The sequence below is a fragment of the Bos indicus x Bos taurus genome, chromosome 22 (assembly GCF_003369695.1).
Source record: "Bos indicus x Bos taurus breed Angus x Brahman F1 hybrid chromosome 22, Bos_hybrid_MaternalHap_v2.0, whole genome shotgun sequence".
NCBI classification, from domain to species: domain Eukaryota; kingdom Metazoa; phylum Chordata; class Mammalia; order Artiodactyla; family Bovidae; genus Bos; species Bos indicus x Bos taurus.
Window position 1 is genome coordinate 20,008,290 of NC_040097.1, and position 26,672 is coordinate 20,034,961.

Below are 26,672 nucleotides of genomic sequence, written 5' to 3' on the forward strand. Positions count from 1 at the left end.
TGAAGGGCTACAGTCCATGGGATTGCAGAGAGTCAGACATGACTGAGCATGCACACACGCAAAGCTAGGTGACAGGCCCTGGAGCTGCACTAGCGTCTCTCCAGGGTCAGAGCACAATCTCTTCCCCCAAAACGCCTGACTTTGTGCCAGAAAAGGCAGACTTCGGAAGGTTAAGTCCCTCACCCAGGTGCAGAGGTTGGACCCAAATCATGAGACTACCAAGGCACACTGCCCTGGAATTATGACCATTTCCCTCAGAAACTTTCTTCCCCTGTAGAAGTCCCTTCCCAACCTCACTGTGGATCTGAATTTCTGCAGAAGAGCAGATATTTGCTCACAAATGTTCCACCATATTGCAGCCCCACCTCCTGCACTTTTTCTCCCCACATCAGATCCCCAAACTAAGCATCCACAAGGAGAACAGGAAGGAGAGGCCCCAGCAGCGCAAAACTCTGTCTAAAAGACTTGTACGCCTCCCAACCGCTTCTAGTGCCAACTCTTGTTCCCTAGGAATCTGCATGTGCCCAGGACTGACCTGCAGGTTCCAGAGCAGCTACAGGAAACAGGAGACAGGGCACCCGCTCTGCTCTCCCTGAGGCTGTTCCAAAAAGGAAAAGAAGGGAAGGGCAGTTGCCTCCAATAAAGGCTGATGAGGGGGCGGAGTCAGAGAACTCTCATCACCTGGATTCTGACCTTTCTCTCTCAAGACAGAAAGCTCACGATTCTCCCATTGGTGAGGATTCATAGTGTGTTCATTTACATCTTGCCTACTCTCCACTATTGTGTTCTATTTCTTCATTAAAAAACAAAACCCAGTGGCTAGGAGAGCTAGAAAGGGCCAGGGAATAGAACTCTTCAAGACTTCCAAGGCCTCTCCTTTCTTCTTGCCTTTTACTTTTTCACTTTCTGCCTTTTCTTGCAGAGTGACAAGGGAAGCAACCTCAGTGAAGTCACATAAGACTGCAGTTTAGCTCAAAAATTATCAGCTGCAGTTTTGCATCTTGTTCTCCACTTTCTCTTTTTACTTTAGCTATTGAAAAAAAAAAAACATAACTTTTCCAACGAACTTTGAGCATAAATCAAAATAACACTGACCAATGTCACATTAGCTTCAAACAGTACCACCTGTCCCTCATCTGCTAACCAGGTACCATGAAAGCAGGTGCTAATAAGCTCTTAGAAAAGCAACCAGCCACAGCTGAAAAAGATGTATTGTGGAGTTGCGTGTTGTGGAGTTGCCTGTGAGTACTATACTCCCCTCCTAGCCCCTCAAGAATTACAGATGGGGAATGGAAACTTCAGGAAACCTCAGGATTGTGAAGAATCCATTCGGGGCAAAAATTCATACTTTGATTACACCTTAGTCCAACTGACCACTTTGGAACCAAAGGCTTACTTAAATGTGTAGCCCTGGATACCCTCTGTAGAAACAAACCAATGAAACACAAACCTCCATCAGCTGACCAATATTTACAAAGTGCCCCTTGCTCATTGTGTCATTCCTCCCACCAGCCAGGGTAAGAAAAACCAGAACCCAGCCTTCTCAGACCTCCCTCCTCCTTCTTGCCTCATTTATGTCTTATTATGGCCATTTTCACACTGTTCCCCATTCTTATGTTCTGGTTTCTCTGGTTTTCTGTGAGCTTCTTGAGGCTGGGAACAGTGCTCATCTCATCTTGATAGCCCCAAGGACAGAGATGACAGCAAAAAAGTTTGAAGGAGTGGGTAGTGAACAAATAACAAGAAACAAAATTTTCAAAAATCTTAGTCTCCAAAGACATTAAATACCTTCTGGATGGTAAAATGTATGGTGAAATACATGAGACATGGAGGTAAGTGACAAAGGTCAGAATAAGAAGTGAAGGAGGAAGGGATCTCTGGATTTGGCTAAGAAGGTAGATGACAGGCTAGTTAGGAGCATGAGTGCAAAGCAGATGTGCACAGGTCTACAAAGAGGGATGGGGGCTTCCCTGGTGGCTGAGTGGTAAAGAATCCGCCTGCTGATGCAAGAGACCCAGGTTCGATCCCTGATCTGAGATGATCCCACATGCCACAGAGCAACAAAGCCTGTGTGCCATAACTACTGAGCCTGTGCTCCAGAGTCCAGGGACGGCAACTACTGAAGCGCTCTCACTCTAGACCCGTGTTCTGCAATGAGAGACGCCACGGCAACGAGAAGCCTGTGCCCTGCAACTAGAGAGTAGCCCTGCTTGCTGCAACTAGGGAAAAGCCCAAGCAGCAACGATGACTCAGCACCACCTAAATAAATAAATATTCTTTTTTAAAAACTGTAAAAAAAAAAAAAAAAGGACGAAAGAAGGATGAGAAGGTTGTGCTTGCAGTGAAGGAAATCTAGGTCCAGGATTTGATAGGTCCAGGATGATATAAGGGAATCAAAAAGGTAAGCTGAGACCCAGATGCACGAAGACTTTCACCACCAAACAAAAAGTATATATATATGTATATTTTTTTCTCTAGACATTAGACAGGGGTGTATAAGGAATATAAACCTAGTTATGATATTCAAGAGGATGCAGTAGACTGGAACTGAAAGCAGAGAAACCCATCAGACGTAGAAATCAGCCTACACAGCAAGAGAGGAAATCCTTACCACTCACCCATTTTAATCAAACAAGACTTTCATTTGAAAGATTAAAAGAGTTTAGAAAAATTAACATTAACAGAGAGCAGGCATCAGAGACAGATGCTATGGGTCAAATGGGAACTTACAAACACAAATGCTAATTAAAGTTCTCAGAGAGATCAAGAACACTCCATAACTGTACATTGAGAACAGGTTGTCCATCCACCAGGAAATAGAACTTATTCCTGATGGTTCCTGTGAAGAGTCTTGAATAAAAGTGTGGACAGTGCTGAAGAGCAAACAGTGGGCATGGGCACCAGAGACTAGGAACAGAGGGAGCCATCACCACCCGCTAAAGGAACAGGGGAAGAATAGTTTTACTCAAGGTGCTATCCCCAGAGACCAAGCTGCCCAGAGGGAGCTTCAGGAACAGAAGGACACGCTCTGCCTAGAGATGAGGCTGTGAGGAAAAAGTCACGGGGTAAAAAATACCCTAACTTTGTTCTCAGCACATCCTCCAAACTCACAGTGATGCCTCCCACTGGGCAAACCAGCAAGGAAGTACAGGGGATGCAAGGCAGGGAAGATGGAGGAATGGACCTAGAGAAAGAGAGATTAATCAACACAGGTTCTATGAGGGGGGGAAATCTGAGTGTAAAATTAAGAATATGATTATTACAAACAAAAATTTAAAAAAAAACAAGAAGTGGAAGGCAAGGTACAGAAATTTTCTTAGGGCAAAAAGATAAGGGGATGGAAAACCTAAGAGATTTGGAAGAGGGGTCCCAGAGAGAGCTCTGTGATTACTGAATGCCAAGGGTCTGGTGTCTGGGGATGCTGCGGGGAAAAAAACATAGCAAAAGGGATGCAATGAAACCTGATCATTCTTTAGGATTCAATAACAGTTCCTTTGCCCCTGAGTCCTCCGAGCATCAAGAAATCTGGGACAATCTGTTCTCTCACCATATCAGAAAAGCAGCTTTTTGTTTCAAAAGGTCTGTGGTGAAACACAATTCCATGACGTTAATCAATGTATTTCAATTGAGAGTGAAACATAAATGAAAGGTCCCCATTTCAGAAAAGGCCATGAAAATGTGAAGACGTTATTATTTCCAAGCTGAAAGAAGAGGCGAGATTCTCTGCCTGGCCCATTTCAGAAAGGTTCAATCAGACAGGGCAGGGGAATAGATTTAAAATAGAAAAGTAATGGGAAAAAGGCTTTCCACGTAAGGAGATGGTGACTGATGAAACGCCATCTCCCTGGAGCTAACTCTATTAATACCCATTTTTTTAGGCAGTTTGGAAAGTTTGAAAACCTACTCCCCATTTCCTACAGCTTGTGAGTCTAAATACATATTTGTATCCACAAATACATTCGTGTATACACAGTGGTCTCATCCACTGATGAGTGCATATCCAATATGGAGATCACCATCATAAAACAGGGCTTCCCAGGTGGCGCTAGTGGTAAAGAACCCACCTGCAAATGCAGATGACATAAGAGATGCAGGTTGGATCCCTGGGTTGGGAAGATCCCGTGGAGGAGGACCTGGGAACCCCCTCCAGTATTCTTGCCTGGAGAATCCCATGGACAGAGAAGCCCAGTGGGCTACAGTCCACAGGGTGGCAAAGAGTTGGACATGATTGAAGCGACTTAGCATGCACACGTCTTAAAATAGATCTAAATATGGAAAAAAACATCTGCATGCTGTTTCTCAAAGAAATAAAAAGGAGAACAGTGGCCCCAGACTGTAACACCCAATTCGTTGATTCATTCATTTATCAACAGCTATTTATTGGGCAGGTACCTTATCACAGACATAGGGCCTAGCACTCCATGGTTCTGCCTCTTTTAGATGAACACTGAGCCAGGTCAGGAGGGGAGCTCTCATCTGCCAAATTTTAGAGCTGCATTTCAGCAGCAATTTGAAAAATCAAGGGCATAGGCATCCCAAATGTCTAAAAGCTATCCAGCCAGATCCTCTCCCTTTAATTTGTTCCCCTACACTTAGGTGCCCCGTGGTCTCCTGCAGGTCAAAAATAACAGGGACAATTCAATGCCTTATGACTGCCCATTAAATATCTAAATTAGGAGTATTCAGATGGAAGCTGCAGTAATATTTTAATAAAAGTACACTAAATAAGGCAGCTGGTGATAAATCTCTTAATAAACATGTAGTCAGTGGTGCATTTAATTTGATGGCAGAGTCCACTTTCAAATGACCCAAAAATTGCATTTTGTAAGAATAAAGATGCAGAGTCCACCTCTCTCATGCTGTTTTTAAGAAATGTATTTGCACACTTAGAAGATATCAGTGCGAAGAAGCTTCCTTTCACATTTGAATGTGGTTGGAAAGCTTTGTTACTTATTTAAAGAAAAAAAAATATATATATATATACTTGTCCAGCTATCCCAGGACATTTATGAAAACAAGATGCTCTGTCTTAATGAGGTGAGCCCTGGAGTGACGTTTGAATCATTAGATGCCTCATTAGTTGCAATGGAAACAGACTTCAATCTTCTGCTTTCCATTCTCTAATAATCAAACCAGTTTAGTCACTCAGTCGTGTTCGACTCTTTGCAACCCCATGAATCACAGCACGCCAGGCCTCCCTGTCCATCACCAACTGCCGGAGTTCACCCAAACTCACGTGCATCAAGTCAGTGATGCCATCCAGCCATCTATCCTCTGTCGTCCCCTTCTCTTCCTGCCCTCAATCCCTCCCAGCATCAGGGTCTTTTCCAATGAGTCAACTCTTCACATGAGGTGGCCAAAGTACTGGAGTTTCAGCCTCAGCATCAGTCCTTCCAATGAACACCCAGGACTGGTCTCCTTTAGGATGTACTGGTTGGATCTCCTTACAGTCCAAGGGATTCGCAAGAGTCTTCTCCAGCACCACAGTTCAAAAGCATCAATTCTTCAGCACTCAGCCTTCTTCACAGTCCAACTCTCACATCCATACATGATCACTGGAAAAACCATAGCCTTGACTAGATGGACCTTTGTTAGCAAAGTAATGTCTCTGCTTTTCAATATGCTATCTAGGTTGGTCATAACTTTCCTCCCAAGGAGTAAGCGTCTTTTAATTTCATGGCTGCAATCACCATCTACAGTGATTTTGGAGCCCCCAAAAATAAAGTCTGACACTGTTTCCACTGTTTCCCCATCTATTTTCCATGAAGTGATGGAACCAGATGCCATGATCTTCGTTTTCTGAATGTTGAGCTTTAAGCCAACTTTTTCACTTTCCTCTTTCACCTTCATCAAGAGGCTTTTTAGTTCCTCTTCACTTTCTGCCATTAGGGTGGTGTCATCTGCATATCTGAGGTTCTTGGTATTTCTCCAAGTAATCTTGATTCCAGCTTGTGCTTCCTCCAGCCCAGCATTTCTCATGATGTACTCTACATATAAGTTAAATAAACAAGGTGACAATATACAGCCTTGACGTACTCCTTTTCCTATTTGGAACCAGTCTGTTGTTCCATGTCCAGTTCTAACTGTTGCTTCCTGACCTGCATATAGGTTTCTCAAGAGGCAGACCAGGTGGTCTGGTATTCCCATCTCTTTCAGAATTTTCCACAGTTTATTTTGTGAGCCACACAGTCAAAAGCTTTGGCATAGTCAATAAAGCAGAAATTGATGTTTTTCTGGAACTCTCTTGCTTTTTTGATGATCCAGCAGATGTTGGCAATTTGATCTCTGGTTCCTCTGCCTTTTCTAAACCCAGCTTGAACATCTGGAAGTTCACGGTTCACGTATTGCTGAAGCCTGGCTTGGAGAATTTTCAGCGTTACTTTACTAGAGTGTGAGATGAGTGCAATTGTGCGGTACTTTGAGCATTCTTTGGCATTGCCTTTCTTTGGGATTGGAATGAAAACTGACCTTTTCCAGTCCTGTGGCCACTGCTGAGTTTTCCAAATGTGCTGGCATATTGAGTGCAGCACTTTCACAGCATCATCTTTCAGGATTTGAAAGAGCTCAACTGGAATTCCATCACCTCCACTAGCTTTGTTCATAGTGATGCTTTCTAAGGCCCACTTGACTTCACATTCCAGGATGTCTGGCTCTAGGTGAGTGATCACACCATCGTGATTATCTGGGTCGTGAAGATCTTTTTTGGACAGTTCTTCTGTGTATTTTTGCCACCTCTTCTTAATATCTTCTGCTTCTGTTAGGTCCATACCATTTCTGTCCTTTATCAAGCCCATCTTTGCATGAAATGTTCCCTTGGTATCTCTAATTTTCTTGATATTAGCTAACCATAATTCATTTGCTTCAATAACTCCTGCTACTGCTAAGTCGCTTCAGTCCTGTCCGACTCTGTGTGACCCCATAGATGGCAGCCCACCAGGCTCCCCCGTCCCTGATATTCTCCAGGCAAGAACACTGGAGTGGGTTGCCATTTCCTTCTAATAACTCCAGGTGACTCCAATTTCATAGCAAGCTCTTTGAAAGGCTAAAGAGATAACTGTTAGTTCCTAAAGGCTTGAGACTAAGTGTGTTTAAATCACTCTATATGGGTCCAGCCCAGGATCATGCACTAGGCAGAGGGAGGTGATGAAAGAAGACCGATATATGTTCCAAAAGCCATTTGTGAATACAGAGAATGGACATTAAATACACAGAGAGGGATAAAGAATTGCAATCCATACATGTATCTAGTTTATAAACATTTACATCATCTGCCCTTTCTTATTCAGCCTATCATTTAAAACGGGCAGAGGTAGATCTTATTCTTATTAATTATCAGCATAATTTGCTGGAAATTAGCCAGCTTAATTTCTACCTTATGCAGAATGCATTCGTTTCATATGGCGGACATTTTAAGGATAATTTAAAAGAAAACTAATTGAAGAGTTAATACAGAACAAGCCAGTTGAACTATTTACAAAATAGATAAATGGCAAGGACCTGCTTACAGCACAGGGAACTATATTCAATATCTTGTAATAACCTAGAACGAAAAAGAATCTGGAAAAGAATATATATCTATATACATACATATACATAGATAAGTATCAATTTTCTGTATTACGAAAACTAATATCATATTGTAAATCAACTATCCTCAACAAAACACATGCACACAGACACAGACACACAAACCAACAACAATGTATTTGACTCCAAGGAAAAAATGGGTCTTGTTGATTTTTATGTTAGTGTCATAAAAATAAATGAAAGTTTTAATGCAGAAGTCATATTTCATCATCACTGAAGAGAGTCCCAAGGAATTTATACAGATGTCCCTATATTTATTTGTACAGACATATTTCCAAATTTCCTTTTTGATTATTGGAGAGAACTAATTCTTAGAAAGGGCTTCCCAGGTGGCTCAGAGAATCCCCCTGCTAATTCAGAGAGAAGCCCTCTGCTAATGAAGGAGATGCAGGACCATGCAGGTTTGACCGTTGGGGTGGGAAGATTCCCCTGGAGTAGGGTATAGCAACCCACTAAAGGATTTTTGCCTGGAAAATCCCAGGACAGGGGAGCATGGTGGACTACAGTCCATACGGTAGCAACAAGTTGGGCATGACTAAGGGACTGAGCATTCACAATTCTTAGAAAACATTTCCTAGATGTCTTCTTTCATATACCATGCCTTTGGACATGAAATTAATTCCAAGCAAAGAAATAAAATACTCAAAAAAGGAAAGTAGTTTTATGATCTGACCTTTAATGTTATTTCAAGAGACATGTAACAGATCTTTGGTTCTGGTTTTCATGCATCTGCAATTATCCCTCCACCCATCTCTTGTGGCACAGAGTCAAACATACTTGTGTGTGGAAAACTTCCAAATCATAAAAGCCATGTGATATTGACTAAGTTAATGCACTGAGGAGAGAATGGTTGTTTCCTGGAAATTCTGAGAACAGTGATTATACTTTGGTTAAAGTAAATATACATACATAGAACACAGGTTACACACATATACATATACACGCTGCTGCTGCTGCTGCTAAGGCGCTTCAGTCGTGTCCGACTCTGTTCGACCCCACAGACGGCAGCCCACCAGGCTCCCCCATCCCTGGGATTCTCCAGGCAAGAACACTGGAGTGGGTTGCCATTTCCTTCTCCAATGCATGAAAGTGAAAAGTGAAAGTGAAGTCGCTCGGTCGTGTCCGACTCTTAGCGACCCCATGGACTGCAGCCTACCAGGCTCCTTTGTCCATGGGATTTTCCAGGCAAGAGTACTGGAGTGGGGTGCCATTGCCTTCTCCGATACATATACATGCACACCTATATATGTGTATACCCAGAAAACACGTCATAATATATACACAAATACATAGATATAGATATATAAACATATAGTGTTATACATATATATGCAGATATATTAATATATAGTTTTTTTAATTAATAGAGCCTGATTACCTAAACCATTATTACAGCTTGGAATAAACCTGAAATGTGAAAATTGGGAATCGCTTGTTTTATCTTGAGAAGGATAAATTTTGGTATAATCTCCAGAGTGGAATAAGAAGCTCTTATGTGTCAGCCAGCCACATCAGAGGAACATTAACATCTTGAGAGTTCTAGCAAATTAACAGCCCAGGTAACAAAACACAAGGAGCTCTGGCCAGTCTCTTACTCACTCGGTTGGATCTGGCCACTTCTCCATGTATTCCCACCACACTCAATGGAGCATGAGTCATTTGAGTAATGAGTCAGAAAATGTTTAGGAGTCTCAGTGCAACAGCAGACGTGATGCTTAAGATAAATTTCAGAGGTATTAGGACAGTGTTTTCATTTCTGCGCTAGGCAGACCATATCTCCTGTTGGTGATGAACAAAATTCTTCCTTCCTTCCCAGGAGACAGAAGCTGGATCATATGTTATCTCAAGGCTCATCCCAGCCTGAGCTTTAAAATTTCAAGCAAAAATAATTAAAAGAGGCAAAGGCAATGTACAAATGTCTCAAATCAGCGCCCTGTTTGATGTTAGTTTTGCAAAATGGTGTCTAATGGGTTCACTGGCCACTTCAGTGACTCCACCTTCAAGTACTACAAGTTTTTGTTAATATTAAAAAAAAATGTTTAAGTGAAAAAAGTCTGAAAAGAAGGGAAGTTTAGAAATCAGTGGAAGTAACGGATCATCACAGATTCTTTTAAATTCACAATGCCTAGATTATCACAACAGGAATTTCTATCAGGCTTTGAGTTTTGATCATAGAAACACTGTTATCTGATTTTAACCTTCGTACATCCATGATCAGTCACTAAGTCATGTCGACTCTTTTGTGACCCCATGGACTGTAGCCCACCAGGCACCTCTGTCCATGGGCTTCTCCAGGCAAGAATACTAGAGTGGGTTGTCATTTCCTCCTCCGGGGGATTTTCCCGACCCAGGGATAAAACTCATATCTTCTGCATTGGCAGGCAGATTATTTACCACCTGATTTTAACCTATTTCTTTTCAACTTGAATGATACCGCTAAATCCTATTTTATCCTTCTGGCTAATATAAATTACCTTTTTTTAACCTGCTAGTTGTTATGAAAAGCCAGCCAGACTATAGCTGTATGTTACTGAATGACATTGTGGAAGCAGTGTGAGGTATGTACATTATTACCAGTTGGAAGTTTACGAGCCCTGAAATGGGAGTCTTGTTTTGGCAATATTGTCTTTCTAGCTCAGGCAAGTCACAGTTCCCATGCAATAAGTTTCTTCTGCTATAGGTTGTATCTTACTTGTCAATTCCTACCAGCTAGTTGAAGCTGCCTGGAGTGGTTAGGCAGGATGCTGAGGGGTGGAGTGTCATGTTTGATGACTGATGGCTGCCAAGAGTGTTCTATAGAGTGGTGGCAGTTTTACTTTGTGTTTGCCATTCATTGACTAGAGAAGTGCTACTCTGACGTGTACACATAGCACCAGGGATCTTTTTTAAATGCAGATTCTGATTCAGTAGTTCTGGGGTGGTGAAGTTATACCTTTCTAACAGGATCCCAACTGGTGCTGATACCTCTGGTTCAGGGATCACAAGAAGCAAGGTAAGGTCTCTTTCAGCTCTTACCCTCTTTCTCCTTCTCTCCCTCTCTCTCTCTCTCTGTGTCTATCACACACACACCATACCTTCTTCCTTTTATATATATGTATATATATACACACACACACATATATGAAAAGTGAAAGTTGCTCAGTCCTGTCCAACTCTTTGTGACCCCATGGACTATACAGTCCATGGAATTCTGTAGGCCAGAATACTGGAGTGGGTAGCCTTTCCCTTCTTCAGGGGATCTTCCCAACCCAGGGATCAAACCCAGGTCTCCCGCACTGCAGGTAATTCTTTACCAGCTGAGCCACAAGGGAAGCCCAAGAATATTGGAGTGGGTAGCCTATTCCTTCTCCAGCAGATCTTCCCGACCCAGGAATCAAACTGGTGTCTCCTGCACTGCAGGCAGATTCTTTACCAACTGAGTTATCAGGGAAGCCCCTATATATGAAAACGTGCTTACCAAATGCCAGGAATAGTGATAAGCATATTAATTTGTGATTTCACTTAACTGACTTAATTTTCAACTCTCTTACCACCCCTACCAAAAAAAATTGACTGAAAGTTTCCAGGAGAGGAAATGAAGACTAATGGAGGGAAACTAATTTGCCTAACATTACAGAGCTGACAGGTAGTCTAGACAAGATGTAAACCCAGGGGAACTAAAACAGCACTATCTTTGTCCTTGACCTCTATTATCTTCTTGCCTCAATATCATAACACACCAGTATGCCTACTTGTGCCAGCCACTAGGATGCCTCAGACACATTATCTCTTCCCTTTCCTTAACAACCTTAGGAGGTAGGTAATATCATTATTTTTATTTTACAGATAACAAAAATTAATTAACCTTCCTTCAACAGCCTCAAACTCAGAAACAACTGTAGCGATTCTTATTTAAGTAAAAGATTAGATCAATAAAATATCTATAATGAACTAAACACAAGAAATAATATGTTAATGAGAAGAAAAATTTTCAGCTTGTCTAATCACCAGGCTAAAAAAAAAAAAAAAAAAATGACTGTCAGTGAATACATAGAAAGAATCCCTTCATAAATTCAAGCTACCTCAATGCATTTTTGTCAGGTGAGCCCAAATGCCTCTGTATAGTTTAACCATGACATTACCAAAGTCTAGATAATTACTGGTCCCAAACAGAACCCATCAATGGGATTTACAGTTGGAGAAGCAGCAAAGATTCCTTTCTTATCTTCCTCTTTTGCTACCTAAAAGATCCTTCTTTATTAACAAGCAAATGAAAAAAGATTGTATCAGGAAATGTCCCTAGAGATGAGACTCCAATACAAGCAGGTGACAACAGATGCTACACTTACACATGCTCTGGAAGAGCAAACGTCACAGTAACATGAGAGCAGGGTTTCTGCTTTGCTTTGTTTAAAAACAAGTTTGCTTAAAAGCCAAAAGGTTTGAAGCTGTGACTGTCACCCTTGGCTGTAGGCTGAACTTTGTGTACAGTGTGTGGTTTGTTATAGTTGTTTAGTTGCTAAGTCGTGTCCAACTCTTCTGCAACCCCACGGACTATAGCCCACCAGACTCCTCTGTCCATGGGAATTCCCAGGCAAGAATACTGGAGTGTGTTGTCATTTGTTTCTCCAGGGGTTCTTCCTGACCCAGGGATCGAACTCATGTCTCCTGAATTGGCAGGCAGCTTCTTTTATCACTAAGCCATGGAGGGGACTTTAAAAATAAAATACTGATTTCTAGATCCCACCCCTAGAGCATCTGACTTAGTTGAACCGAGGTGAGACCTAGGTATCGGGATATTTTAAAGTATCTTAGTTTCATATTGCTTAATTAAAGCAATGCCTATGCTACATGATAGGGATGGAAGATGGCTGTCAAAGGAATGAAGGTCTAATTGATGAATGCCATCATCAGATCAGAGCAGACCCTGGAGGTTCTGGGACAGTGGGAGAGTTTTCTTAAATTTCATAAACAGATACATTGTATCAGGAAAAAATTACACAGGGCATTTTTTGCATAGTTTTCACTACCAAAATGATTTTCTCCCCTTATCAGAATTGTTTCCACTGGAGGGCAGTCTCCTCTTGGGAAGAAATGAATGGGGACACAACCTTCTCACCAGACCAATGTTTTAAATATTGACTGAGATTATAACATTTGCATGAGTTTCCTTTTGAGACAATTTCCTGGAGATGGAGTGTTGGGCATGCAAAGAATTCGTGTTATATATCAAGATCCTGCCAAATTAAATATTTATCTCTGTCTGCTAAAACTAAAAGGATAAAACCTTACCCCCAAACATAAATATGCACATATATGGGAAGCCCTGGGACAGGAAGAGCCCCTGTAGAATGAAATGGCAATCCACTCCACTATTCTTACCTGGAGAATTCCATGGACAGAGAAGCCTGGCAGGCTACAGTCCATGGGGTCACAAACTGAGTGACTAACATCTCCTTTCTCATGGGAGTCCTTGAGGTATACAAACATAGTCAGACTAATAACATATAAACAATAATAACAACAAAAAGTAACAGTTATTACATACTGTGTGTCAGATTCTGTGCTAATCAATTTAAGTATTTTACTTGATACTCAGAACAATTTGATGTTTTATAGGTGAGAAAACTGAAGATGAGAACCATTAAAAGAAATGTGTCCACGACCATATATCAAATAAGGAGCCGAGCTAGGACATGACTCCCAGCTCTCTGACTCCAGAGCTAGCCCTTTAAGTGGTGTAGATGGTACAGTGGCGAGTATGGCTGCCTTCCAAGGCCAGCCCTTGGAGCCATCAGTGATCCTCCTCTACTGAGCAGAAGCATCAGGCTCCCGGGGCAGCAGGAGACCATCTAAATCAGCACACATCAAGCTGACAGCACTAGAAGAAAACTGTCTTCATTTCAGATTATTAAAACAAAACAAACACAAAAAGCCTGAAAGGAGATGATTTGGGCAAAGTGAGAAATACGTTATTCTCAATACGTTATTCTCCTTGCTGTTTTTCATATTTTGAGACATTTGTGGTTCTCTCCATTTCCTTTTGCAATGCCTGTCGATCTCATTATGGATGAATTTGGCTTTCCTATGCTATGTCTTCAGTCACCATACAGAACTTTGAACTAACTGGTCACATTTCCTCAGAGACTTGTTCCCCAGATCAGGGGTTGGCAAACATATTCTACAAAGGGCCAGATAGTAAATATTTCAGGCTATGCAGGCCCCATATACTCTTTTGCAACTATTCAACCTTTCTGGTATAGCATAAGAGCAGCCAGAGATGATATGATAACACAGATGATATGATAACATAGAAGATAAGGACGAAAGAGCAAGGCTGTGTTCCAACAGAACTTTATTTATGGTCACTGAAACTATCATTTTCACGTGTCACAATTATTACTCCTCTTTTGACTTTTTTTTTAACTACTCAAAAATGTAAAAACCATCCTTAGATCATGAGCCACATGAAAACAGGCAACGGGCTAGATTTGGTTGATGGAGCGACATTTGCCAGCCTCTGCCCAATACTCCAGTACTGGAGTGGGTTGCTATTACCCTCTCCAGGGGATATTCCCAACCCACGGATAAACCCTGGGTCTCGCGAACTATTACAGGCAGATTCTTTACCATCTGAGCCACTGGGGAAGCCTGTCCTACAAGACAAAGCATCCTATATTAAAGGCATTAGGCACAATGCAAAGTTTCATCATGTTTAAAGATCTCATCTGGTAATGGCTCCATGCTCAAAGAGCAGAAGTATCCACAGGTACCAGTGAGTGAGAATCACTTGCCTTCCCTAAAACCACTTTTTAGTATTTTATACATATTCTATAAAAGTAGCCAAGTTAAATCACCAGCTCTCTCGGAAGCATTAGAAACAAAAAATAATATCAATATAAACTGATATTTAAAGACACTTCATCACACACAATTACAATGTATTCCAGCTCTAAATTTTTCTTGAGAAAAGATTCTAGAATCTGGGCTCTGAAAGGCATCTTAAAGAGCAGATCGGCCAGTTATTTACACATGGCTTTTCCCAGAGTCTGCGAGGGCCTTAAAGGTGTCTGCAGAAACAGCCCCACAAGATGACCTGGGGTTAAGGAATTTAGCAAGGGTATGCTGGAGTTGGCTCCCACTAGCTCCATGAGAATTGCTTGTCACATTTTCAGGATACTGTGAACAGTTGATGTCAGGTTGATAAACTGAAATTGGCCACATCAGGAGCATTTACTCCATCGAAGTCCCCAAGTCCTCCAGTGCTCCATATCAAGATTGTTTTTTCCTCCGAGAGCCAATTATTAAGCATTTATCAGGACACGGCTGCCTATTACCCTCTTCCAACAAAGAAGGTCCTCTTAGATCTGTTTTATACACACACACATGAACTAGGGAGGCAATTATCAGTGAGTCCAGATGAAGTAGGGATTGCCCCAAGCCATAAACAAATGGACAGAAGAGGATCAAGCACTGTTTTGTGGCATCCTTAAGCCACTGTTCCCTTTAGAGTCTCAAATGTACTCTCCTTTTGTATTAAACACCGTCAACTGGAGACTAAGGAATTCAAACATTTTGCCTAGGACTAAAGATTTATCAGAACCTATTGTCTCCTCTAATTATAAGTGTTTATCTAACAAGGAAAAGGAGAAAGAAATTACAGAGGACCACACTCTATTATACAACTGTAATCCAAAATGTGGCATTTCACTTCCTTGTAATGCTAGCTAATTATCCACAAAGCTCCAGCCCATTTCCCTTTTTCTTTATTTTTGCTATTGTTGAATGAAGATCCTTTCAACGTAATAACTAGCAATGCCCTAATGTTCCTGGACTATATATGTTTGTTCTTAGGCAAAAGGCTCTCTGATTATTCTTGGTTTTTGGTCTCACTCCACTGAACTACATGAGCCCATAAACCTAATCTAAACAAATCATTTTGAATTTATTTTTTCTGTATTTGCTACCTTCATCTTAGTTTTGCATCACTTCAGGCATCAACAAAACCATTTCAGTAGAGCCCTTTCCTTTTTAGCTTTGCAAGATTAGAAAATAAAAAGAACATTTACAGTTACTAGTTGAGCTGGAATATCTAAAAGGGGATTATGTCCCTGTTTGTCAGTAAATATGATAACAGTTCATAGAAGAGTAGGCTGAAGCTGAGTGGTCTATACCTAATTCTGAAACAAATTTCTCTCTAAGCGTTAGAAAAGAATACCCAGGACTTGAATTTCCTGGAACTTCACAACAGCATATTCATGCATAATCAGAAATGTGTAGACTCTAATAAATCTACCTCTCCAATCTTCAGAAAGCAATTTTTGAAGCCAGACACAAATGTATTTCGTTGGAGCTCTATTGAAACTCTTTACATTATATGGCCATGGTGGTATTCACCCTGGGGTTATTCACACACAATTTTAATTATTTATTTATGGACTCACATGGTGTTATTTTTCATTCAGATCCATAGCTACTTAAACATTCTGCAACAAAATATTTAAATGAAATTCTGAGACTCACAAAGTCTTGCAGTGGAGGCAAGAAAGATCCATCAATACTCTGTGAGTCGACAGAGGGCACCTACAAATTAAACTGGGCTTGGTACTCAAATGTACATCTCAACATAAAGTTACCACTTCAAGACATAAATTCTAATTCCAGTTGCTTTTCAAGACAGTTTCCAGGAACCAGATTATTCTACTTTTTTGATTGGTTCACAAATAATAGAGTGGGATCAATTATTTAGAGCCTTTCCATAGTCTATGAAAATACTTCCCAACCTGGGTTCTGTGGAACATGATCATGGGAAATAGATTACAGGTGTGTAGTATTTTTTAAATTTGTAAGTCTGGGAGATGCTGAATTTAACCATTTTTCCTTTCCTTGGGGAATTCTCAGAGCCTTTAAAATCCTTACGTGCACTGAGATTTCCCCCAAGGAGGACAATATAGTGTACAGCATCTTCCACACATTTTAAACCAAAGAAACTTTCTTTTCATGGAGCACCTCAAGAGGTGAGTGTCCCATGAACATAGGAGCAGGCTGGATCATAGAACACAACAGAGATTTAAATACGATGTCAAAATTAGAGCTATAGAGAGGGGGAACAATCATCTGAGGTCTCTCTCGTGTGAGCACACTGATGGCAGTGAGCTGACACAATAGAGACTGCTGAGCTCTTCCTCACCCATTTCCAGACTCTATCACAGAAATAAAGAAAGGGGAGTTCAGGGTGGGAGCTCAGCAATCCAACAAGATGACCTCCTCACAACCTATTTGACAGTTCCCCTGACTTACCATTCACACATCAAAATAATCAGATGTGTGCTAATTCATCAGATACTTCAAAGAAGTTAGGAATTAAAGAAAAAAGAACTTAACTTCACTTGCAGCTAAGGAGAGTCAACTGGAGACAGAATTCAAATACCCTGCATAGGAAGGATCACAGCCATCTAAGTTCTATTAATACATACAAAAGGTATATGTATTAATAGACCTGTTATGCACTGGGGTTTTAGGGGGAAAAAATGGGAATTTTAAAGAAATGTTTTGATTTGTCTCTAGAGTTTAGAGGCAAAACAACAGTGAAGATGAACAAGTTATGCATTTCAAGTTTCTTATTTCACAAATGAAGCTCAAGGAATTGAATGGTTTGATCAAAGTCATGCAAGACATTACCCAGTGGCCACTTTGGAGGTTGCTACTCAGATCTCCTGACTAATGGGTCCATTGAGCTAAAGGGAGGGACTGACGAGCCCACGTTATTATCTCTTTTCTATTTCCTGCTCCTTTTGAAAACATTTAGCAATCATCTATTGAGCTTCTGATAAATGCCAGGCACTGTGCTGAGCTGTTTACATATAGTCTCTCATTTTCTCTTGTGACTATGTTAATGTGGTCAGTTTTAGCTTTATTTCTCAGCACAGAGAAGTTTCACACCAAGTTCATCACTGAGCAACTTGCCAGGGGTAGAATGTGTATCAGGGGGCAAGTCAGCCTAATTCCAAAGCCCATGCACTTCACTTGACTTTCTCTTTTTTCCCATTCTCCCTCCACTTCTGCCACTCCTTCTCCTTTCATTTCCATTTAAAAGCAGTTGTGATTAAAATCAAAGGTCAGCTGTCCATAATTTAATTCAACTGTTCTTCCTTCCTTGCTTTCAGAGACATATTACTATCTTCCATCATCCACATGGACTGAGAAGGATTTAGGCTGAGATGAGTGTGCATAAAATAATCTGGGTCTCCAGCAAGCTGGGCACCGTGGAGGGGCCATTCTCTGTCTTAAGGAAACAGAACTTGGTCATATTTCCTTTCTCCTCACATCTACTAAAGATCAACCGATACAGAATGGATGAACTTGCTAATAATTTACTCCTGCTTTCTTTAAAATATGTGTCATCAATAAAAGATGCATAGAGTCAAATGACTTTGGAATCTAGGGACAGGATCTGAGAATTCTCATTCTCCAAATTCCTCAGACAGGAGGGAGGGAGAAGTGTACAGATACATCATTTGCATCAGAATCCCCTGAGAGAGGGGCCTCCTGACCCCACCCCAGACAAGTCAGTCAGAACCTCTGGAGTCAGCATTTGAATATGCTCCTCTGGCGATAATTTCCACCAAAGTCGACATAACCTAAGCCGTGACCTGGAAGTGTGTTGGTTTTGAGACTCAGGTGATTGCCAAGTTTCCTTCAAGGAACAGAGTTCAGCTCCAGGAGGGACTGGTCATCAATATAATACTGTCACACATGGGAGGCAACGTCCGCTGAGCACAGACAGAGTGACGACAACTTTCTCTTGAGAGAGACTGCTCTCTGGGGTGGACGGGGTCTGCCTGGCAGGAGATCATCTGGAACAAGGCTGTGCAACAAGACCCCCTTCCTTGTTGCTATCTTTAAACTCAACCAAGCTCAACAAGAAACTATTCAAGCGTCATTTTAACTTTTTCTTTTCATGAAAACAGATAACATGCAAGCACAGGCTAACACATTTCAAATAGATGTAAACCAAGCACTTAAAGTGAAAAATGAGTCTCCTTCCCACCCTAGCCCTTCTAGGCATAAACACCTGTCTCCCGCATTTCAGAAACACACTTTGCAAAGTAACACATACATACATGTGTGTATCCCTTTCTGTTAGTACAATGGAAGGAAGCCCATTATACAGATAGTTTCGTATTTTTTATTTTCACCTCAGTAACAAATCTTGGAGTCCATTCTCTACCTTACATATATATGTATATATATATATATATATAACATGTTTTATATATACACACACACACATATATGTATACATATATACACATATACATATTTGTATATATACACGTATACATATATGTATATATACACATATATATTACATCTACCTTATATATATAATATATATTACATATATAATTCTCTTTAACAGAATCACAGTTTATGATATAGATACACCATAAATCATCTGACCAGTTTAATTTGGATAGATACTGAGATTTCTTCCATTCCTAGAATGATACTATAAGGAATACTCTTATGCATATGTCTTTGCTCACATGTCAAGATTCATCTTGAGGATAAATTTATAGAAGCAAAATTTCAAGGGCAAAGGACATATGCATTTTATATGAAATATTGCCAAACTTTCCCTTCAGAGAGGTTATAGCAATTTAAACTTGTATTAATGGCATCTGATACTTCTTGTTTCCCCCACACTCGCAACAGCACAGTCTATTTCTGATTATAATTTAATTTGCCACAGTGACTTCTTACTGGAGAAAGTGCTGACCGGATAACATGAATGTAACTTGGCAGCTATATTTCTCCTGGAGAATGAACACACTGGCATTCTAATTTCTCATCTTCTTATGAGCTAGGAAGCATGACTCAGTGGCCTTGGCCCTTCTCAACTCTGGGTAAATGTACAAACTTCAGTTTCTGGACTCGCAAACCTAGGTAAATAGTGGTGCACCAAGAAACTACTTATCTACGGGACTGTTGAAAGGAATCCTTTAATTTGCTCTTCAAATTCAGAAATAAATTTCAGGGCTCCCCTGGTGGCTCAGTGGTAAAGAATCTGCCTACCAAGGCAGGGGACACAGATTTGATCCCTGATCTGAAAAGATCCTATATGCGGCGGAGCAACTAAATCCGTGCGCCACAAATCCTGAGCCTGTGCTCTAAAGCCTGGGAACTCCAACTACAGAGCCTACACGCTGAACTGCTGAAACTACTCGCATGCGCCCTAGACCCTGTGCCCTGTAGAAAGACAAGTCACTGCAATGAGAAGCCCGAGCACAGCAACCAGAGTGCAGCCCCTCACTCGCTGCAACTAGAGAAAAGCCAGAGTAACAACGAAGACCCAGTGCTATCAAAAATAAATAAGCAAATATTAAAAAAAAGAAAGAAATTTCAAAACTAAAATATTTCTTCTCATCAATTAATCATTTAAAATGTAAGTAAACTCTAAACACTTTTTGAATTACTATAAACAAGTTTTCCTAGGTCAAATCTGCAAGAGGAGAGGAATCCTGTTGGATGCTTCGGGACCAAACCTCCTCAACAAACAGAAGGAATTTGGTTCAAACAAAAATCTACCATAGACTCAACACTCTGCTTCACGGATTCAAAAGTTAATGAAAATTCATAGGACAGATGTTGTCACCCATTGTCATGACAGAAAATCAGAAGCTCTCTTCACCCATCAACTCTATACTCTGCCCCCAGGGAATAATAGACTGTGCTGCTGCTTCCAGTAATTCTCAGGATGTTATTGATTTATTGTTTATCCTTCACTAAGTCTATGCACTTAGGAGGAAACAGGGTGTAATATATATGCTCTTTCAGAAAACTGCTTTAATGTTGTAAATAACATCCCAGACCATTAATGAGTCTTTCAGAAGTGTCAGCTTTGCAACAGAGAATTACTTAAGCACTGGAAATCCAATCGACTAATATTTATTTTGCGACTTCTATGCACGTGCCTAAAAATTTCACCCATAAGTACAATAAGTCCCTCTGGAAAAATGCATTAATTCAGCACACATATTTCCTGAGTATTTACTATGGGTCAGGCACTGAGCTGGCACCATTGCTCCCAAAGGAAATAAGGCAGATTCCATGCCTGGAGTTAGAAACATCCAGATGGAAGGCACAGCCAAGACTATAGAAGACTTAGAGCACAGGATATACATGATAAGATCACAGGAAAAGAAGGCTCCTAATCAGGCCTTGAGGGACTACAGGAAGGCTTCTAGGAGGAGTCAATCTAGTACGATTCCTAAATGGGATTCAGCCAAGACAAAGAATGAACAGAGTCGGGGAAATGCTGCTTCATCATAGAAATTCCACTGAAACCAAATGAAAGTCGACAATGGAGCAGTATCCACTTGATATACTGAGCCAGGGTTAGAATATATGCAGGTCTCATGACATAAATCCCGAAAAAGTTTTCTGAGAATCTGAGGCCTCCAATAAGGGTAAAAGAAACACTTAGCACCACATATACATATGCTCAAACTGTAACAGCTACATGTATGCATATAGCTGATGCAGTTCCCCTAACAGTAGACACTGACACAGCATTGTAAAGCAACTGTGCTGTGCTGCGCTAAGTCGCTTCAGTGATTTCCGACTCTTTCTGACCCTATGGAATGTAGCCCACCAGCCTCCTCTGTCCAAGGGATTCTCCAGGCAAGAATTTTGCAGTGGGTTGCAATTCCCTTCTCCATGGGATCTTCCCAACTCAGGGATTGAACCTGAGTCTCCTGTGTCTCCTGCATTGGCAGATGGGGCTTCTCTTGTGGCTCATCTGGTAAAGAATCCACCTGCAGTGCAGGAGACCTGGGTTCGATCCCTGGGTTGGAAAGATCCCCTGGAGAAGGGAAAGGCTACCCACTGCAATATTCTGGCGTGGTAACTGTATAGTCCATGGGGTCGCAAAGAGTAGGACACGACTGAGCAACTTTCACTTTTACTTTCTTTACCACTAGCGCCACCTGGGAAGCCCAAAGCAACTATATTCCAGTAGAAATTAATTAAAAAATAATAATAATAAACATACTTTTCATTACATATAATGATCCCATACATTTTCACCAACTCTGAAAAATCAAATGAACTTTTATAGACTCTAGAACATTAATTCATTAACGTTCTCAGTCATGCAGTCATGCCTGACTCTTTGAGGACCTATGGACTGTAACCCCATAGGTAACTAGGGGTAACTGTAACCCCACTGTAACTAGGCTCCTCTGTCCATGGGATTTCCCAGGCAAAAATACTGGAGTGAGTTGACATTTCCTACTATAAGGAATCTTCACAACCCAGGGATTGAACCCATGGCTCTTGTGCCTCCAGCATTGCAGGGAGATTCTTTAATCACTGTGCCACCTGAGAAGCCCACAGATTCTAGAATGTACTCCCTAATTCCCTGCCTGTGCCCCCACCCCCATTAAACTGCAGCATGAGCATCTGGTTTTGAGCCCACCTTCTCTGCACTTAAAACTTTCAGAACCTAATTAGCGATCGTCATAGAGGAAGAAGATAGGCTTGACGGACTGAGATATATATTTTCTGTCCCTGGTGTTTATATTATTTTGACAGCAAGGAGGCCTAAAGTAGGAACTGGTTCGAGGCAAACTCCCCAGAGACTGTCAACAAGGAAAAATAGCCACTGAGCTGTATAAATCCACTTGCTACAGACTCTTACACACACATAATAACCAGGAATGAAGTTTAATCCTTAACAGGAAAACAATTCAAAGTCCAGGTATGCTGATTTGGCCCTCCCCACGTCTTAGAGGACTAAAGCTAGTTCTTCAATATGCTGTGCCAGGAAACAAGATGAAAATGGCAAACAGGAAAATGAAATGAGCCTTCTGAGATTCATTCGTTAGTGTGCTCATTCAAATGTACCGTAGGAGAGAGTGCTTTCCATAAAGAAATTACTCAGTTTTGAACACTAACTGGTGCCATTTGGGGAAGAACTGCCTGGCTCCCCTTAATAAGAGACATTTCCAAGAGTCTCCAGTTATAAGGCTTTGGGAGAAGGAAGACTTTGGGGAAGTTGAAGAAGAGGAACATTCACTGCCACCATATTGAAGTGACTTAAGAGGAATCAGTTGAGGTTGCTACAGTCACTCTTATGTGGTCTATATGCCAAATGCAACAGCTTCCAATGTGTTCTTTTCAGAAGTTAAGGACAGAAATCAGATTTCAAATCTACCCTTTAATGAAAGGTTGTTAAAGTGATTTATCTTAACAAAGTGAACCTCAAATTAGAAGTTGCAAGTATTCTTATAACTTTTTGAATTGCACATATCCTATCAAAATTAGGGTATAAAAAATGTATACATATAAATACATACACACTTATGATTTTCATATATACATATAACTATATGTTGTTGTTATTTAGTTGTTAAGTAGTGTCTGACTCTTTTCTCCACCCCAAGGATGATAGCCCGCCAGGATCCTCTGTTCAAGAGATTTCCCAGGCAAGAATACTGCAATGGGTTGCCATTTCCTTCTCCAGGGGATCGTCCTGACCCAGGGATCAAACCTGTGTTTCCTGCATTGTAGGCAGATTCTTTACCACTGACCGACCGGGGAAGCCCCATAATTATACATACACACACACACAGACACACACATATGAATATTACAGATATGCTGTATATTTGTAACATAATAATATTTTGAGATGCTGAAAGGAGATACAATTATATATAGGGCTTTCCTTGTGGCTCAGACGGGAAAGCGTCTGCCTACAATGCAGGAGACCAGGGTTCAATTCCTGGGTCTAGAAGTTCCCCTGGAGAAGGAAATGGCAACCTACTCCTGTATTCTTGCCTGGAAAACCCCATGGACGGAGGAGCCCGGTAGGCTACAGTCCCTGGGGTCGCAAAAAGTCAGACACGACTGAGCGACTTTACTTCACTTCACTTAATACACACACAAACACACATATGTATAGTCTATTAGTTAGAATCAGACATAACTATATAATATTATACACAGACACAGACACAGACACACACACACACACACACACACTTCAAAATAACAGGGGTTTAAGAGACATATTTTCATTCTGCCACATAAGTCTGGGAACCAACAGACCAGAAGTGGTCTGACCGTTTACTCTGCAGTCATCTAAAACCCAGACTACTTCCAGATTTCTGTTCCACCAACCCTAGAGAATGGTCCGCACTCTCATGGTCCAAGATGGCACGCCAGCCATTCCATCCACCGACTAGACAGCCGGATAGAGGCAGGACTGACCTCCAACCTTTAAGGATATGTTTTAGTTGCTGCATGTATCACTTCTCTTCACTCCCATCAACCAGAATTTAGTTATACAGCCACATTTAGAAGCAAAGCGGGTTGGAAACATAGTCATTATTCTAGGCAGTTAGGTAGGCTCACAGAGATTCTTTAGCTCTTTCAACTGGATTGTGTAAGAAGTGAAGACATCGCATGTAGGAAGATGACCTGAGTACGGAGAAAGAGAGCACAGTCTTGTCTTCTCCCAACTCCCAGCACTGGCAGGACTCGCTGTGTATGCTCCTAGTGGCCAGCACTGACCTGATGGTGACAGTACAGGCCCCGGGGAAGTGCTTGGCATGAAACAAGTGAACTGTAGCAATGGCAAAACCTGACCTTGAATTGATGGTTCAGACTAGGACAATGAGCAGCTTGGCCATCACCAAGACATCCTGAAGGCCAGAGCCCTTCTCCAAGTTCTGGGGGACAGATCAGCTTTCACTAAGTGAGCATGAATTGTTTTTCCAGTAGTAATATACAGTTGGTTACATCTACTTAGAGTCTCTCACTTTGTACCCTTGAGACCACAGGCCAGACTGTTTTTGATCATAAATAGAGAAGACCATGTTTCTGTCCTTATGATACCAACTAGCCCAAGAAAAGTATTACTTTGAATTGCTATTATAAACAAAGCACTCATGCAAGTGATGTGACGCTTCTATAATAATTTCCCCTGCACATTAGTCTGTACATCTAACATACATCAGTGAAGACAAGTGTTTGGAGTTTCTACCAGAACAACAGACTTGAAAATGCTTAAAAACATTCACAGGCATGATTTTATCCCACCACTTAGTTTTCTACATCAGTAACTTTCGATGTTTGCTGCTCAATGAAATTAATAAATAGTTTAGTGATTTAAAAAAATATTCTTGTAGTGCATTATAGCTCCGTGTTAACTGGAAATGACTGCCGTCTACAATAGGGCTTCCCAGATGGCTCAGTGGTAAAGAATCTGCCTGCCAAAGCAGGAGTCACAGGAGATCTGGGTTTGATCCCTGGATTGGGACGATCCCCTGGAGAAGAAAATGGTAACCCACTCCAGTATTCTGGCCTGGGAAAATTCCATGGACAGAGGAGCCTGGTGGGCAACAGTCCATATGGTAGCAAAGAGTCAGACAGGACTGAGCAACTGAGAATGCGTATGTGCCATCTCCTACTGTCTGACACCATGTTTGACTTTGTTTCTCCATCCCCTTGACCTTTCCCATGAACAAAGCAGAGGATATCTAGGTACATCTCTTTTAAGAACACACTGTCTTTCCTGTGAGCTGACATCTCTAGAATTAAGAACTCAGAGCCAGCCAGCGTATAAAAACACTTCTCCCCAGTGCCACACTCTTAGGTGGGTCAGAAAGTCAATCAAATTATACTTCACAAATAAAACTAATTCCTATAATATGAGATGGGAGGCTGCGTTAATATTTCTAAGACCAGATATTCTCCCTCAAGTAATATAAATTTATAGCTGTGACTTTTCCCAACGTTCTATCGACTGATCATGGTATTGAAAGTAATTAGGCTGCTCTGAAAGCCACACTGCACTGAGAACTATATTTGAGTAAACACAGAAGAAGAAGCACTCTGAGTGTTACTTTCAATGTTTCTTTAAAAGTTAACATCTATAAAAATATTGTTTCCAGTTTCTGTTTAGCAGCCAGCCCCCTTAGTTTCTGAAAGGGGATGTAAGAAAGTCTGGAAACACTGTGTGCTGGCACGCTGCCACCTGGAAGAATGCAGAGTTCTGAGATAATTTAGATCTCACCAGACCGCAAGCTCCAGCACGTCCTGCAAAACATGGCACATACACAGAGTGAAAATGACCTCTGTAACCCCAGCCCGTGAGAGACTGAATACTCAAAGGACGATGGCCATGTACAAGAGAGGACTCTCACTCACAGTCTGCAGTGACCAGTCTAGGAAGCCAGACCACACCCTCCGAAGCACTTAGCCCTACATAGTTGGTAGTTATTCAATAATGCTTAGTCTCCTCAATTTTTACCCTCAGTCTCCAACTCAGCACCAGCCAGAGAAAGTTAAATAAGTTCCCTTAACCCACTCCAGCGTTCTTGCCTGGAGAATCCCAGGGACAGGGGAGCCTGGTGGGCTGCCGTCTATGGGGTCGCAGAGAGTCAGACACGACTGAAGTGACTTAGCAGCAGCAGCTTACCACAGGGGCTTCCCAGGTAGCTCAGCAAGTAAAGAATCTGACTGCAATGCAGGAGACACAGGTTCTATTCCTGGGTTGGGAAGATTTCCTGGAGAAGGAAGGGGCAACCCACTCCAGTATTCCTACCTGGGAAATCCCCTGGACAGAGGAGCTGGTGGGCTACACTCCACGGGGCTGCAAGAGTTGGACATGACCGAAGTGACTGAGCACACACACACACACACACACACACAACCTATCTGCTTCTCCCTTGCTGGTTACAACTTCCCATGTCAACAACCTCTAGTCAGAGCACCCTGGCGGCTTCACTTCTTTCCTCTCTGAAGTTTCCACTCCCATGATTGCCTTTAAGTGTCTGTCAAATGCAAGTACTGGTGGTGGACACCCTGACGTCAGCAAGCTCTGGCTGAATAGCCTTTGCTTGTCCTCATTCGGGTGATCTTCGCGTATTTCACACCCTGTTCTCCCTGGTGTCTCTCTAGCCCCCTGGGCCCTGTGCTAGGTGCTTCCTCAGCTACAGCATCTTCACTCTCCCCTGTTGCTAAGGCTGTCTTTCCAGAGACACAATGCTCCTCCTCTATTCTGGGCTGATACTTCCAAGTGTATTTTCCCCAAT

The 26,672-nt window shown here is 41.6% G+C and overlaps 1 protein-coding gene across 8 annotated transcripts in view; it reads right to left on the reverse strand.

Moving 5' to 3' along the window:
- FHIT (fragile histidine triad) overlaps nucleotides 1-26,672 on the reverse strand; it is a 1,526,080-nt gene that overhangs the window by 847,520 nt on the left and 651,888 nt on the right. The window contains exon 1 of one of the 8 annotated variants that reach the window (XM_027523191.1): nucleotides 536-594. The exons of the other annotated variants lie outside the window; for them this stretch is intronic. The gene's annotated coding sequence lies outside the window, so the exon portion shown is untranslated. Of the gene's footprint in view, nucleotides 1-535; nucleotides 595-26,672 lie in introns of those variants that run through there. 8 annotated transcript variants of the gene reach the window in all.